Below are 17,500 nucleotides of genomic sequence, written 5' to 3'. Positions count from 1 at the left end.
GCATGTTGAGATTTCCTTTTGTAGTTTTTTCTACGCTATGACCATTTGAAGCAATTAGCCTACATCTAAAAGTCTCTACTGCACTAATATGCATGCTTAATTGCCCATTTCTAACACTTAAAAGTTATTGTCTAAAAATTAAACTCAGAACCACACAGCTGTACTTAGGATGTATAGTTATGTAGTTCAACAATACTACAGTATCTACACAACCCTGCAGAGCTCACACAGAATGAAAATACATTCTGCAAAAAAAGAACTACAATCCAGTGACTAAGACAAGTAGAAAGGTGACTTCATGTCTTAACCATACAATTCCATGTAGCTATTTGGCCTCTTGAATTGATAGTATTTACTTTTTCAGCCAGGTGTTTAAAACATTACTGCCACCAGACCTCAAGATAGGGATCAAACATCAGCAATGCTTGCATGGACACATCTTGCACTGCCAGTTTTGTGACAGCGTTGCCTTTCCCCTACTTTGTGTCTCAATACCCTGAGTTGTGAGTCCTAAAGATAATTAGCAGATATGGATGGCTCGAAAAGCAATCTAAGGCCGATCATAAGAAACATGTGACGTTCTATTAATGGCATTACTGAAAGAGTGGAGTGGCTACACCTCTATCTGTAGTTTTTCCTTGACATTGTATGGTCTGCGGGATTTTGTGTATGCACACACGTTAGGTTACACTGGTATTTTTGTAAAAAGACTAAAAGGTTTTGATATACCATTTTCTTCTTCATACGAAGGTCTTGCTTCGTAGCTTTCACTACAAACATGAGCGTGAAGTATGTTTTCACTGAGTTCTCACTGACAGAAGACCAAACAGATTGCACTTATTTTTAACTCTGTCTGTAATCTCACTATATATCCATTTTTTTGAGGAAAATACAAAAAAGGCCATGAATCTCTACAATAAGCAAAAAAGCTTACTTACATTGCCTGCTAACATCCCTTCGCACGACGCACTCGCACCGAAATGAAAGTGACACACCTTTTTGAGTGACAATACACCGGTGTTTTAAAAGTGTGAATCGCCCAATGTTTTTAACGAGCATGACAATGAGAAAAGCGTAAAGCATGGAAGAAAGATAGCTTTGATGCGACCCCACGGCAGGTGTAACACACATGTCAATAGCTTTAAAACAAGATGTAAAATATGTAACTGTACCTTCGAAGTTAGCAGTCACCGAGAAACCTTGTTTTCCATCAACAGTGCAAAAAATCTGTTCAACTTCTTCCCACCTTGAGAGATCCAAAGATGAGAGAACTCCTGCGATTGATGGTGGTAACACTGTCACATGCGAACCGTCTGCACAACTAATAACTTCGGGGCGCACGGATGGCATGCGACTGCGAACAACGTGGGCTGCAGCGGGGGATAGAGGCACGAGGAGGAGGGTTCTACAGTATGAGAGGGTGTCAGGTAAACGAACCGCCCCTCCCCGTCTCTGATGCTCCGCGAGATGATTTGCCAGCTGTGGCGCAGCTTGTCTCTTGCCCCACTTTGATTTTTGAACAGCGCTCCTCTTTCCGCGCGCTCTCTAGGGAGCGCCGCAATAAGAGGAGGGGGAAAGTGGTCTGTCAGGAGCGCGTTCACACTCATCCATTCTCATATTTACACACCACATGTTGAGATGTCAGAAAAGTGGTTTAATTTAAAAGGAGAGACACGAACAAGAAAAGTTGTCATTAGTAACATCACTTTTTGTTCTTATTAAGCAATTGTGCGTGATTTTCTTTATTAATAATTTGACCATATAATGACACGAAAGGGTGGAATCATTACAAATTGCATTCAGGCTTGAATACTTTAAAGACATCCTTAACTTTAAATAAACTGCAATAGCACATAATTTTGGTCAACCCCAGAAGACCATATAATGTGCTTAGCCAAGGCTTCTCTTTGAAGAATTTATATATATTAGTCTATATATAGGCCTATATAAAAAAAAACGTCAAACATGCCATCTGATGATGTCTGTTGACATTCTACACCAGAAACGTGGGCCTACATTCATCTCCATTTTCTTAGATACTGAAGACTCAATTAATTACAAATCAAGACATAGGTTAAGTGGTGAATTGTGGTGAAAATAATTTTCACAAAACAAATTTTCGTGGTTTTCCCACATTGTGTAATTTTGAAGAGTGGGATAAAATCTTAGTCTATGAACAAAGCTGAACAAAATCAACAAGCAGGCATTCCCGATTGACGGTGTAGTCCTTGCCACAGCTGCAGTCTCATTAGGACGGATGCTTAATTAACGCCTAATGTTTGCCTCAAAACTATAGCCTAACACACGAAATTACAAAAACACAATGGAGGCAACAGACCATGTTTATAAAAAGATCACGAACAGAGCATCACTTGTGTTTCAGAAGGACAGACACAGCCCAATTTCATATTTTTTATGTTGAATCTCTAGGTGGTTTAACTAATTTGTTTGTGGACGTTTTCCAGAGAATGTGTTTCCAGAGCAATTCTTACCCCTGGATTAAATAGAAATTGTATTCCTTAATAAATAAAATTGAGGATGCATTGTATTTAGGTTACGTCGGTTATTTCAAAGTAGTCTAACTTGTTAAAATGCGCAACCGTTGCAGTTTCAAATCTGTCGTGAACATGTCTTTTAGCAGAATGGGTCACAGTTTAGCTCCATATGACTTTTGCTGGAACAACTAAAAGTACTCATCTAGATAATTCTTTGAATTTAACACTGAGGCTCCTGCACAGCCGAGGTGATGCATACCTCATCTTTTCCTGTGGAACGGGGAAAATATCCGAATCGTCTGAAAGCCAAACGCTTCAGAATTTCTGCATTCTTTTCTTTCTGTAGCACACTGTAAAATACATGTCCCCTTCTGACAATGTTTCAGGTCAACGTGAATATGGGGTATTTTAAAAGGGTAACAGATCGTTCAAAAGTTACAAATTTACAACCACCCTGTAATTACTAAGAAGTACTTAGAAAGTAGTAAGAAACTAGAACTGACACAAAAGATCACGATTACAAAGTTACCCAGGGAAGAATACAATGGACAGAGTCAATTTGGAGAGATATGTTTGTTTGTCCATCTCTGCATTGGCAAGGGGACCGGAAAATAGTCTATATATGACTTGATTTTTACCCTGCAGAAATGCAAACAATTTCATCAGTTTATAGTCTGTGCCAGCTGTCACGGAATGCTACATTTGTAGGCATTAAAAATAAAATTCAAGTGCAATATTCTGAGGTTTGTCTTTGGGATGTCCGTTCGAGCTTCTGGATGGAGCGAGGCATGACTCTCAGCCTCTCTGTGCGTGATTGACAACCTGTATACCCATAAAGATGGCGAGCAGATGGAGAGCAACTCTGCGCCAATGTAGGTGTACAGGATTTAACTCACATGTCATGTTGCTCAGCTGAGGATATGGGGGACATGCAAATATTAAAGACATTTCTTAAATCAACCATCCAGTAAAAACAAGACACGGTGTTTTTAAAACTATAAAACTGACGCATAAATAACTGAAAATTACTCAGACAACAGAGGCCACTATGGGGATAGTTTTGATGGCTATTGCTTATAAAAGCAACTGGGCACAGACTTCTCTGCTTTTGTGAAGAAACTGCTGTCAAGTGTGCCATTAGCACTACGTTTTTTGTAACTGCCAGATCATGAGTGTTTCTCAGAAAACTGGCTTAGGTGTGGTTTTTCAAACACCGCAAGAAAGGTATGGTAGTTTCATATATAATCATATGTACCCTTTTCTGCTGTATCGATATGAATCACCGCTTAATTTAACTACGACACTTAGACTTCTAGTTCAGAGATAACGGGGAAGTTCAGTGAAGTTGCTTTATGCTTTATTGTTTCTGCAGTCCTATAACGTTCACGTCCGACTTGCGCAATAAGTAACATCCCGTCTCCATCCCCGTCAGCCATGGATGTATGTGGACGGTGAGTCATTATAACGGTGCTTTGGCTTATTCCCAAAGTGACCACAAGGGGGACACGTGATACAGACAGTGAGTAGCCTACTGCACAGACGTACAGTAGCTCATAGGACAAGTGGGACTGTCACACTTATGTGACACTATATGGCCAGTGAGGCAATTTAGCCTTTTAACAGTTTCAAAGTATAGTTTAGTTCTTATAGTCAACTTCCTGACTGTAAGGTAGGCTATATTCTTGAACAGAGCATATTTATGGAAAAAGCTAAATAATTCAGTTGAGCACATGCCGCAACCAAGACATTTCAAGTGAAGACCTTTATGAATATACAAAATAAGCCAAGGTTATTTGCTTGTTAGTATGCAGAATCTGAGGACTTGTGTTTGTAAATGTCTGTGAATTATACTCTTCATACCTACAATTCTCCAATTCAGTGCTCTTAGTTGTGTGTATGTGTGTGTGTGTGTGTGTGTGTGTTTATTATTATGCTATGATTTTTGTCTAATATTACAGTCTAGGAGGTAATTGCGCAAATAAGCATTCTGATGATGCTCATATTAGTTGGAGAGAAGCTCTGCATGATTACAGTCTACGTTGTGGTCTGAAGAACCTGTCACTGCATATTCATAACTATCAATGTTCTGCACTTTGGCAAAGAAAGGAAAAAAAATCTAAACACATCAAACAACCTAAAATTAATTCTAACAACTAAAGACTACAGAGAAACAACATTACTGCATTCTCATCAAGTGGGCACACGTTAATTATAGACCACTCTTACTACAGAGGATAATTTGTCTAAAAAAGATGCCCAAAGCAAAACGTCAGCCGTCTGGTCTATACACAGAATGTGTTTTATTATACTGTTATTGTGGTTAGAATTTATTGTGTGAAAGAATGGCTCCATGCAACTCCGATCTGTGCTGCTTCATGTTGGTGTGGAACCCTACCCACAGTGGGGTTCATTCACTGCTTGATCTCACTGTTGCCCATAATGGTCTTTATCGGAGGTAACAAGGGAGACACTATTTCACCTATCAAGAGTCTAATGAGTCATGGGCCTGCCCTCTCTGTGCAGACTAGTGAGCGTGCGCTTTGGAATAAGTCATTGACTTCAAGAATAATGGGGAAATTCCAGATTCGGAGGCTGTGTCCTTCCCTACATGAAAAAATAAGAGGTGACAGGCAGAGTTATGGATTGGGATCCTCTTAATTGCTAGGTGTACTGAGACCAATTTACACAAATCTTATATAAACTGTTAGACTTAACTTCACACTCACACAAACACACACACACACTCACTCACACACAAAATAAGATGTATTTGAAGACTCTTGAAACGACAGCTCACCCGCCTCCCCCAATACACACACGCATACATAGAAACACACATGTATTCGAAGACTAAAGGGCAATCCAATCTCTCTCTCTTTCTTTCTCTCCCTCTCTCCCTCTCTCTCTCTCTTGCTCTCTCTCTCTCTCTCACACACACACACACACTCAAACTGACTGTTCAGACACACACACACACACACACACACTCAAACTGACTGCTCAGACACACACACACACATCCTAAGGCCGATGGTTGTACGAAACCACAGGCCTCTGACTGCACATAAAGCTCTGCTTTCGCTCTCTGCTGTTGACATGCTTCTGTAGTGTTTGGATTCACAGCAAGACATCATATTTGCAGAGAGCCTATTACTTTTGCTTAATTAAACTGATGTGATTAGGCCGATCCAAACTCATGCGACGGCATGTCTGATAAGGAAGCCCATTGTGAGTGGAGCTCTGTTGTGCCTGGCTGGCCTGATTAATGTAAGAGCACACGGTACTGATCTGTGACACTCTCTGTGTGAGTGTAATATCAGAAGTGTCAGTTATCTGTGGGCTGGTTGGTAATGCAGCATGATACATCCTGATTACATGACTTTCACATGACGTGTGAGGTTTAAGACGACTTGTTTGTTGAGGGTGGGAGTAGGTGCTATTTTGATCTCCATACATTGGTGATAGACTGAGCGGAGTACTGGTCACAGCTATGGTAAGGCTGCAACGGTGCAGACAATATGCAAAGGTCAAAATGCAAAGAATATGTTATTGTGTGATATCTAATGTCCATAAATTGAAGCAGGCAATGATTCAGATGGTAACTATGGGGAACATTTGAATGACTTTATTAAGTCTTGTGCTTACTTCGACTTCAGTTACTTCAGTTCAAACGTCATTTTGGGAAACCTGAGATATTTGTATAATGCCAGATAACTATCACTCTCTAGATAGCTGGAATGTACAGACCACAGGTAAATTCCACATTCCATGCCTTTTTAAAACTACAGACCACCCTCTTTGCCAGCATGTGTGTTGACAGATGAGATCATACACAAATTTCCCTTTTAAATACAGCAGAAATGTCCCCCCTCCCACTTCTAAAACACTCTCAAAGAAGACTCTAGAACATCATTTCTCCTTTGTTGATTTGTTGAAGATTCATGGAATGTGTTTGAAAAAACAAAAACATAATTATATAGAGCTGAAATGCATGGTGCAACCATGGCAACACATGCATGCACCAGAGTAGACCTAAGTGAAATCCAATCAAGACTTAACTTTGAGGGGCGGGGAAAGTGGCTTTCATAGTGACCTCCCATTTGTTTGTGTCAATCTCATCAAGGTCATCAAAATGTGTCGGCGAAAAATATACAACTAATTAATCACTCAAATAAGAAAGGTATTTAAAATATATACACTACCTGTCAAAAGTTTGGGGTCACTTAGAAATTTCCTGTGCTTACATAATTGCAAAAGGGTTCTCGACTGTTGTAGAAAGAAATGGTTGATCTTTAATGCAATATCTACATCGACAATTATCAGCAACCATTCATCCAATGTTCCAAAGGCACATTCGGTTTGCTAATCTGATATCATTTTAAAAGGCTAAGTGAGAAAACATTGGATGATGACACTGATCTCAGCTGGTATTCTGCCTATAATGGAGTGGAATGGAAATTTCTAAGTGACCCCAAACTTTTTACCAGTAGTGTATATGATTCTGACACAGTCTGACTACCACCCCATCAATAAACAATAGCACTTGGATTGTCCTCTTACATTGTTACATACATGTCATATACTATAAACGCATTCTATAGGGGTACAAAGGAACATAGGTATTTTTAGGTTTTCCATTTGCAACTCTGAATGTTTTCTTCTGCCAGAAAGTCAATGAAGGAATTACTAATCATAGCATTTACAATACATACGCTGTTGCACAATGTGCTCTAAAGTGAATTATGTGAAACGTTTTGGTAATAATCCTACATATACTGTACGGCAGACTTTAAGATTCTGTCTAATGCTGTCCAAGAAACATGAGCAATATGGGATGTTTTTTTTTTTCAGATGTGAAATAACCATTCATTCTTGTGTGGCATTAGTAAGAGACCCTTTTTTATACCCACACTGCCACCAGCTAGTCGTATTGCTCTCACTGAAGAGACAGAGAATCAAAGGCGGTAAGGAGCAGCCACCCCCACCCACCCCCTCCCCTCCACCCCACCCCAAACCACTTGCCCCTGGTGATGCTGACAGAAGTCAGTAATTGCCGCCACCTCAGATGACTTCATTAACAGCAGTGTGGTGGTGTGAGTGTGAGTGTGAGCGGACACAGCGCTGCAGTGCATCTGAGTGGCGGAGCCACAGCACAGTTACCGGCTGCTTCCACTGACAGGTGGGGGAGCGCATCTTCGGAGTATGCGGCGCGGCGCGGCGTGGCGTGGTGCGTTGCGGCGCTGGGGCCTTGCGCTTCAATGGGGGAAGACTGGCTGCCGGAGCCTCCCACCCTATCATTTGTCATCCGCCTGTCATTAGCCGGTAATGATTTGATTATTTTGCAGATGAATTATGGTATACATCTCTTTCAGAAACGCTTCCGCTACGTATTAATCAAAAGCGGTTAGGGATGGGTGGGGAAAAAAGTGTCCAGGATGCAAATGAATAAGGAGAACAAAATGTATGATGCGTCTAAATTAAGAATGACATTAATCTTTCATCATGTTTGAACAAATGGAGCTTTGAGAAAAGATTGCTTTAGTGTGATACCTAATGTGATACTTTATGTGAAGATAAGACCCTTTACTGAAAATATTTAAGCAATAATAAATAAACATTAATTAATAGATAGTGAAAAAACTTTTTTTTAAGTTAATAATAGTTACTGTATTGCTAATATTCTTTTTTTAATGACATAAAATATATATATATATTTTTTTTTTTGCTGTATGACAAAAATATTATATGGCTATCAACCATTATTCAATGAAATTATACATAAGGCATAAAATAATTGGGCAGCCGTGTCCTACTGGTTAGCACTCTGGACTTGTAACCGGAGGGTTGCCGGTTCGAGCCCCGACCAGTGGGCCGTGGCTCCCTTGAGCAAGGCACCTAACCCCTCACTGCCCCCTGAGCGCCGCTGTTGAAGCAGGCAGCTCACTGCGCCGGGATTAGTGTGTGCTTCACTTCACTGTGTGCTGTTTGTGTTTCACTAATTCACCGATTGGGTTAAATGCAGAGACCAAATTTCCCTCACGGGATCAAAAAAGTATATATATATATATATGTGTTTACAGTATCTACTAAATGTAATGTCATGTCTAACATTTGTCATGGCTTAACATTTTAACAACTAGTGTCATCAAAAGTCAAACTCTTAAACTCTTAAAAAAACTGACATCTAAACTGACCTTGGACTAAGTACCCGAGAGGTGTCTCAGTATCACAGTGGTTGACACAGATACAGCATATGAAGGGGACTCACAGCATTATTGTTGACTCATTCTCCAGACTCAGAATGTGTGTATGTGTGTGTGTGTGTGTGTGTGTGTGTGTGTGTGTGTCTGGGTGGGGTGGGCATGCTGAGGTATTGAGAGGAAGAGGAGGGAGTGTGTGTGTGTGTGTGTGTGTGTGTGTGTGTGTGTGTGTGTGTGTGTGTGTGTGTGTGTGAGAGAGCGGGGGGTGGGGGTGGCGGGTCGCTGATAGTGTGAAGGAAGCTCAGAGACTAACCAGAGCCCAGCTCGGCACAGGCTCTGCACAGCACCTCGAGCTAACGCATTCCTTTTTATCCCATTCAAATTGTGCATGACAGAAATAGCCTTTGCTGAAATCATATCATAGCCCTCCACTGCTCTGGGATATGTTGGGTTGGTTGGGGGGATTGGGGTGGTGGGCTGGGAATGGGATGCCAAGCGCTCTGGATGGCCGAGATTCCCACGGGCGTGTGTGTGTGTGTTTGTGTGTGTGTGTGTGTGTGTGTGTGTGGGGGTGGGTTAAGTCTCCACAGGCCAGCAAGCCCACGGGCCCACCAGCTCTTAGAAATGTGGCAAATTCTGAGCACCTTGGCAGTAGCGGAGCCTGTTCCCTAAACAGCCCCCCTCCCCAACACACCTCACCCTTTTGCCTCAGGTCTGTCACAGCTAAAGATGGCTAATGTTGCCCAGATATGAAGAAAGTGGGCCCAGTTTGTGTGTGCATCTGTGTGTGTGTGTGTGTGTGTGTGCCTGTGTGATTTGGGAGTGTTTTTCTCTGTTCATCTGGATTGACGTCGATAAGACCCTGCGTCCGCCTCCCCGGCGTATCTCTGCTCTGCACGGTGATGGAGCTCGGGCAGGGAGCGGGGGAAGCATGCGAGGCTTGCCTGGCACTTCCCAGAGTGCCCAAAGCGAGCCCCTCCGTGCTACCAGGACTGGACACTGTCACGCGGCACCGACAAAAAAAAAAGTCTGAAATTCCGAAAAAATTCTTTGCACATTTTGCCAAGAGCAGAATGGGTCGACACAAAAGCTTACCGTTTGTTCCCTGCACATGTTCTTTGCCAGTGCATCACAAGGAGGAAATACACACACACAGAACAGACACTTAGACACACACACACACACACACACACACACTTGAGGAGGCAGCCCAGTGCTGCTATACAAAGCACCACCTGCAATTACGGGGCCAAAGATGAACACACTGTTCAGCACTCATGGCTCAGAGTTCAAGGGTAGAGAGGAGTAAAGTTATCAGCAGCTCATCAAAGACTATATGCAGATCAGTAGCCCGGCTGACCAGGAAAACCTGCTGAAAACCAGTGTAGGAGAAGCACTGAGATTAGCCACAGCAGTTATTAAAATATATCAACATAGGAAAATGCACATCTAATAAGTGCTTAGAGGCTACAGAGAAGTGAACCTGAGAAATAAAACTGTAAAGTTAAACTTGCTGTACCACTTATCTTTGATCAGGGCATGAGACAGGGAATACCCGAAAAAACAGAAACCAACCTTGAGGTCTACCACTGAGAAACAGGCCCCAAAATTTAGGGGAAATCTGAGATTTCCTATCAATGTGTTTTTCTTTTAAATGGCTCTGTAATAATAAATAGTATAAATGTATGGAAAATAAACAATATATGGCAGTAAATAATTACATTTAGCAAATAATATTATGCATGTATGCAACATAACAGTATATACATTTTATTTGAAGGATAGTCTAAATAAAACAGAAATATATAGGTATAATATATATAGGATAAGAATTATAGGTAACATATTTGTACCATAGCATATTAAGAGAAATGTTTTTTCTTTTAAATCAAAGGGCAAACTGCTGACCTCCCCTTACATTCAATAATATGACACATAAAAGTAAATTCTCCACAAAACTCTGGGATTTAGAGGGTAGCACTCTGGAACCTTCACTAACTTATGTTTTTTTTTTTTTTAAGCAAACCGTCTTATTTCCTCCTCTAGTTAAACCCATGTGTAAATTAAGTGACAATGAATATGAGTCAGTGATATCGGCAATAACTGTGTCACTTTTGTGAGCACATTTAGGTGACAACAAAGTTTTAATACAGCTTGCTCCGTTCCACAGCATTCATACTCTACACTACTGCTCTGTTTGTGGAGTGATCTGACAAGTGGAACGGAAATAGCGAACGACTTCACGTTAGTTGTGGGTGGGTTGAGGGAAAAAAATCCCACTACAATCATGAAACTCAAAAATACATACACACATTCTCATTTGTAATAGCAAGTGGTGAGTCATCAACAACAAGGATGAACATGGGGAGCAGGTTCTGATGACGAGGTTCATACTGTTATTACGACAACATGAGGGTTCTCACTTTCTGTAGTGTCAGACTACAGTAAGAATAAAGCACAAAGGCACACAAATGAAAATATGTTGAAAGGAAAATGAGTGCATTTAGAGTATAGTCATGCAAGCGCTACAATCAGGCTTTTGAACCAAAGTCAGCAACTGTGGTTGCAAGCCATCATCCATTAGTCAGACGAGAACACAGGGACCAAAGGAGCATGCAAGCAGATATGTGATTGGACATATAACTCTTAACTACTGAGAATAAGGAGTATTTATACTACAAAGTGAGTAAGAATCTTTTTATTTTTAACTAGTTTGTTAAAATGTGCAGTTATGTGGTTAGTTCTAATATGTACGTTGGTTATTTCCTCTAAATGCATTGGGAGAGCACAGGAACATTTCACTGGTCTGCATTTGTGCAAACATGACCGACTTAGTTATATCTCTCAGAGACAGAAATAAAACAGTTAAATTAGCCATCGTTAAGTGTTGGAAGAAGAAAGGGGGAAAAAAGCAGGTGATTTGTCTGGCGGTCCCTCTGGACTCTGATAGAGACGGCGCTACTTCCTCTGCCTGTTTCTACCCAACCAGTCACAGGAGAGGACCAATTACGCGTTCCCATGGAGAACTTTGCCGCTCTAATAAGAAATGTAAGTACAAAAGGAATCAATTAAGACGGTGCTGACCTCTAGCACAAGCCGGAGATGTAGAGGGCAAGGTAGAGTACTAAACATCTGTCTCAAGGCAGCGTCTGTGACAATCGAACCGCAGGAGGAACAGATGACGTTCAGCAGCAGCAGCACACACACACACACACACACACTCACACACACACACACACACACACACACACACAGACACACACACACACACACACACAGACACACACACACACACACACACACACACACACACACACACACACACACACACACACACACACACACACACACACACACACACTGGGGAGAAAGGAGGATGAAAGACACAAGACACATAAGAGGAGGAAAAGTGTTTGATGGAAAATGAAAGTCTTTTTTTCCAGACAGGGGATACAAATATATAGGAAAGTCTGGTTTTCCTAGTGCAATCAAAACAACAAGTGATAGGAATTTTTCTGCAAATGTAATTATTTTCACTCTTTAGATAAAATAAACAGATGGAGACAGAGGTCAATCAATACTCTGATTTAACTACAACGGCCTGTAAGACTCACAACTAATCACTCGAAACCACACTCAGCTTTTTTCAACAACAACAACTTTGTTTAGTTGCATCACCTCTCGTTGAAAGTCATCACCATATATACAAAATGTCTTGTTCAACAGAACTGCAAAGCATTGAGAGAAATCCCTGGAAAGGTTTGTATTAGTTGGTACACGTTTACATTTTTTTTATTTTGTTTTGATGCCAAAAAACTTCAGAGCAACTCTTTATGAGAGGGTGAAGCTCCAACCGCATGAAGAGGGGGAGGAGGTGACAGGAGACAGGGGTGGAGGAGGTGCAGCCGGGCTAATGGAAAGTGTTATTGTCACAGTTGCACCCCATTTTCCAAAAAATAATTTGCATGTGAAATTAAATTCTACATACAGTCCTCTTAATTTAGCTTTGATTAAACAATGCTCCGTAACAGGTACATTCATTGGCCAAATGTCTGAGCGCAGCCAAACGGAGGGTTCCTGGCTATTAGGAGAGGAAATAAAGTTGCTCTCAGGGGACGGTGCATGTATCTGATCTACCTAAGTGACAGCTGATGGCTTCAAAAAGTTAATTAACTTTTCAATTAGAGGTATGTCTTGACATTGCAGTTGTGTCTTGCTGAGCCACTACAGAACTCTACAGAGGCATAGATGGGTTTTTATCACACAAACACCACATGCTGTTATGTTTTCACCACAAGCTCTCTACGAGCATGCTATTGAGCTAATGAAAGGATTTTGTGATGAGATGATCCCTTGTACGGTCTGCTTTTCATCAATTAGCTCTGAACCTGTAATTTGTTTGTATGTGTGCGTGTGTTTGTGTGTGTGTGTGTGTGTGTGTGTGTGTGTGTGTGAGTGTGTGTGTGTGTATTTGTGTTGTCTGCACGTGTGTGTTGGAGAGTAAGTTAAGCTAAACTTGCAGTGATTTTAATTTAACATGGTCTCACTGGGATATAACTGGTAATTTGGAATTGGCTTTTCATATGCTTTTGTAGATTTTTGTAGCACTACATTTTGATCCTCTTCAATAATAATAATAATAATAATAATAATAATAATAATAGCTCTGATTGTCTGTGTGGTCATGATGAGACAGCTCCTGTGATTTTACTGAGCTGGACGGAGGAGGTGAGGAGAGCTGTCTGCAGTGTAGTCAATGGAGGACCAAACACTGATACTGTAGACACTGGTGTGCTTCTCAAACAACACCAGCTCTACCTGGGATCCATCCAAGCTGTGGACAGTGCTGTTCCACTGAGATCACTGATAATCAGAGGTTAAACAATGAATGTCACAGCTTATATAGCCCTGTATTAAAAAAAGGAGTCGATATTCTCACTTTCTGGTCGTTGAGGGGAAACAGAACTACGTAGATTCAATTTGAGTGTGTGAGCGTCGTCAGATACTGTGTGAGTCTCCATCAAACCTCCCACACTGGCCCAGGGGATAGCACGAGTCCTCTCTGCGTGACTGCAATAAAAGACCATAAAAGTGATGCACACTGCAACACTGTCATCAACAGACAGCACAAACAAGCCATCTCTATCACAAGAGAGAAGAAGAAGGGCGAGAGCCTTAAGAAATCAAACATCACACGTCAAAATGGAGAGATCCATTTAAGGGCCGCTTTCAAAATATTGTCTACATCTCTAAGACGTCTGTATCTGTCGTTCAATATGTGTTAGGCATTGGGGGGTAATTCAGTTTTTTCCCCCCTTTTTTTGCAGCAAAGATTTCCAAAAACATGCATTAACCCCCTCATAAAGTGCACTAGTTCTTTTCTGGTACGAGCTGAAATATCAGCAGAGAAACACGGTTGTCACGAGCAGCAACCTGGCAGTCGGCTTTGAATAACGCTGCACGGGGAAGAAAGCATCCATGTTATCATGCGCACACATGTGGCCTGTGCAAAGATTAAGCCGTATTCATCCCTGGCTGCCTTTGCCTTTCGCTGCCTCAGTCCATCACAGATATGGCACGGGTTCAGCCAGGGAGGGAGAGAGGGAGAGCGAGAGAGAGGGAAAGAGAGAGAGAGGGAAGGAGAGAGAGGGAACAGGAGAGAGAAACAGGAAAGGTGCCACGGATTTCACACGCTCACAAATCGCGGAGAGCCGGGGACAGAGAGGTGTGGTGCTCTCCCTGTCGTGAGGACTCCTCCTGTGGACCTTCCCCCACCTCACCACCCACACACTCCTCCACCCGTCCAGCACCACCAACAACACCTCCTCACCCCCAGAAGCCCTCTCCCACACCATTCTGCACTCTCCATTCACCATGGTCCCAAATAATAATCTTGTCTGGAATTTCAAACATTGTCGGCCGATTCATCTCTGACTCTGAATAGACTCTGGAAATGAGAAGCAGGTTGTGTAGTGCAGACAGACCCCCCCTGCCCTCCATCCTCTCCCTCTGCTTTTTCTGAAAACAATTTTTTTGACAAAAAGAAATTGATTTCATATTGATGGCATAAAACTAAAAGCTAAAGATTAGGTTAATCAGAGTGGCTGTGATAACAATAGTGGCTTGTCTTCAATGGTGTGTGTGTGTGTGTGTGTGTGTGTGGGTGTGTTTGTGTGTGCATGAGCGTGAATGTGTACTGTATATGTGTGAGTGTGTGCACATATGTGCGTGTGCATGCGTTTGTGTGTGTGTGTGTGCGTGCGTGTGTGTATGAGTGTGTGTGTGCACATATGTGTGTGTGTGTGTGTGTGTGTGTGTACATGTGTGTGTGTGCGTGTACGTGTGTGTGTATGAGTGTGTGTGTGTGTGTGTACATATGTGTGTGTGCGTGTGTGTGTACATGTGTGTGCGTGCGTGTAGTCTGGAATCTGACTGGCGCTCCGCTCTCTCCTCTGGACGGCGATGTGCTGCTGCTGCTGCTGGCTCGGCCTCGAGGAGAAGAGAAGAGAAGCGAAGCGGCTTACACCACCCCGGCCACTCAGGGGCCCTCCGAGCGCTAAGCCCCTAATAATTCCTGCTGTTCGGCTAAAAAGGAGATACGCAAAGAGCAGACCAAACGTGATGAATGCCTTGTGTATGGTAATAGCCAGTCCCATCAAACAATGTCCACAAAACCTCCACAAAGACGACCCCACCACAGGGAGAGGCTATTAGGCCACGTCTTTCTTTAGGCTCACTATAATCCGACTGCTGTGCCGGGCTGCGAACCTTTGGTGTCGTGGTGAATGCATAGACAACCTCATTTTGAATGATTTACCCAAAAAGGCATGCATTGTCTGCCGATGAAAAGTCCTATTCTTTGCAAAGTGCTTGTCAGCACCATTTAAATCCATGTCAATATGTTTAAAAAAATTCTACTTATCTATTATCTACCTGTATGCTTTTTTGATCAAATCATTTCAGTAGTGCTTTAAAAAAGTTACTTGTGAGCTTTGTATATTCAGTTCACCCAGAAATCCTCAAACATTCAATTTTCATATTTCCCTCAGATGAGGGAATCCACACTTTCGTACGGCATGCGCAAAGTGATCCATCTCAAATATGCGCTACGCAGCGGTGCTTACAAATATCTTGACGAATCAAAAGCAATGCTCAAGACACTGCGAGCCGTGTAGCCGGGCATGAATAACAAGGTAACCCATCAGAGTTGTCAAAGTGAATTCATGTCGCCAGTTACGCTCCGTTCCTCCGGGTGCCGATTAGGAGTGTTATGTAGAAGCAGCAGCAGCAGCAGCAGGAGAAGGAGTTGACACCGCAGCAGCGGAAGAGACTGTGTGGTGTTTTTCCCTGTGTCGGTAATTTTTCATTTGTTAAAAAACCACTGGTGCAGAATATTAGCCATAATTTATGTTTATAGTCTCTCTGCCCCCACCCCACCCCACAACCCGTCTCCCCAGTTGACTTCCACAAACCGTTTAACACTTAAGCTGGTGCATATGGGCCCTTTAATAGCTATTCTGCTTGAAGGAGCACTTCAAACATTTAAAATGATTTCTTTTGGCAAACAATAATGAATTATGTCACCGAGACTGCAACTGGGAAGCACTTGTGAACTCAGGGTAATTATGGAAAGGGGGGTGACTCTTCGGGCTCCCCACTTATTAGGGTTTCCAGTTTGGAGTGCCATGAACAATGATTTCTCAGGAGGCAATGAGATCTAGGGTATGGCTTTTGTGTGTGTCCTGCCTGTTGCTTGTTGCTGTCAGCTAAGCAAACACTGTTTTCATTTCAGAACTTGATCTGTTCTGACATGTGATTGATCTTTATTTGGGACGACATGCTGAATGAGTGAGAAAGCACTTGGCTTTCCAGGGAAGACAGAGCTGACATAAATCAAAACCCATAAAAGTCGCAAGGTGTTGATGTGTTTCATATTCTGCTTATTCACTTGGGCATTAGACCTTGGAGACTAAGAATCATGCCAAATATGAATCCTAATTGAAATTTGTACATCAGATATGATACAAATTGGCAACAGCAGTATGGTAGTTGCGCCATCAAACACATTATTTGAACTACTGCTACACGCATCTTCTACGAACGAAGCGATGACTTTTTTAATTAACATATTTTTTTGCATTGCATTCCACTTTAAAATGGTGGCACTACAGCTGTAGGGAGCACATCTTTTAAAAGACGCTCCTTCAGAATTCAAATGTCAAAATGGTAATGCATACAATTTGTCAAACATGTCAAATGTCAAAATGGTAATGCAAACATTTTTTTAAAATTTTTTTTTTGAAGTCGACTTGTACCCTTCTTCAAACGCGTACTTATGGCACATTTGCTTTCACCTGCGCTTGCTTAAATGAGTGCGTGTCTATCCCATTAGCTGTGACAGAGCTAAACACAGCCTTTACCCGGGCACACAGGCCCTCTATTCTCCACCCTCCCTTAAGAAACTCACATTTGTACAGTCAATTACACTCCCCAGCCAGGCATGTTTGCCTGTTTGCTTCTGTCTGTCTGCAACCTAATGGCTATTGAAATTACATTTTGTTTATTTAGACTTTCCTGTGGCCTCTTTGGGTGGAAAAAAAATCTGATACATACCTCTGGGAAATAATAATAATAATAAAAACACATATATGATAAACACAAAGCTCAACATTGAAATATTTCCATCTTTTCCTGTTGCCTTCTTAAACACAATCAATCTGTTGTCTTCATCCAACCCGATCACTTGCATCAATTAATAGAGATAGGACAGACATGGCCATATAACTACACAATAGGTTTCTATTC

General features: G+C 41.9%; 2 protein-coding genes across 13 annotated transcripts in view; one reads left to right on the top strand and one right to left on the bottom strand.

Annotated features, from left to right (window-relative positions):
• The window catches only part of LOC125305565 (DNA-binding protein SATB1), a 53,442-nt gene extending 51,972 nt beyond the window's left edge, over positions 1–1,470 (bottom strand). For 6 of the 12 annotated variants that reach the window (XM_048260368.1, XM_048260379.1, XM_048260382.1 and 3 more), the window contains exon 1: positions 1,173–1,469. The gene's annotated coding sequence lies outside the window, so the exon portion shown is untranslated. Of the gene's footprint in view, positions 1–1,172 lie in introns of all 12 variants that reach the window. The other 6 variants (XM_048260375.1, XM_048260376.1, XM_048260383.1 and 3 more) reach the window with 3 other exon arrangements.
• Positions 1–17,500, top strand: part of si:dkey-82o10.4 (uncharacterized protein LOC797793 homolog) — a 30,675-nt gene that overhangs the window by 5,307 nt on the left and 7,868 nt on the right. The window lies entirely within an intron of this gene.

This window comes from Alosa alosa, chromosome 13 (assembly GCF_017589495.1).
Source record: "Alosa alosa isolate M-15738 ecotype Scorff River chromosome 13, AALO_Geno_1.1, whole genome shotgun sequence".
Classification (NCBI taxonomy): domain Eukaryota; kingdom Metazoa; phylum Chordata; class Actinopteri; order Clupeiformes; family Clupeidae; genus Alosa; species Alosa alosa.
This window is presented reverse-complemented; position numbering and strand designations above follow the sequence as displayed.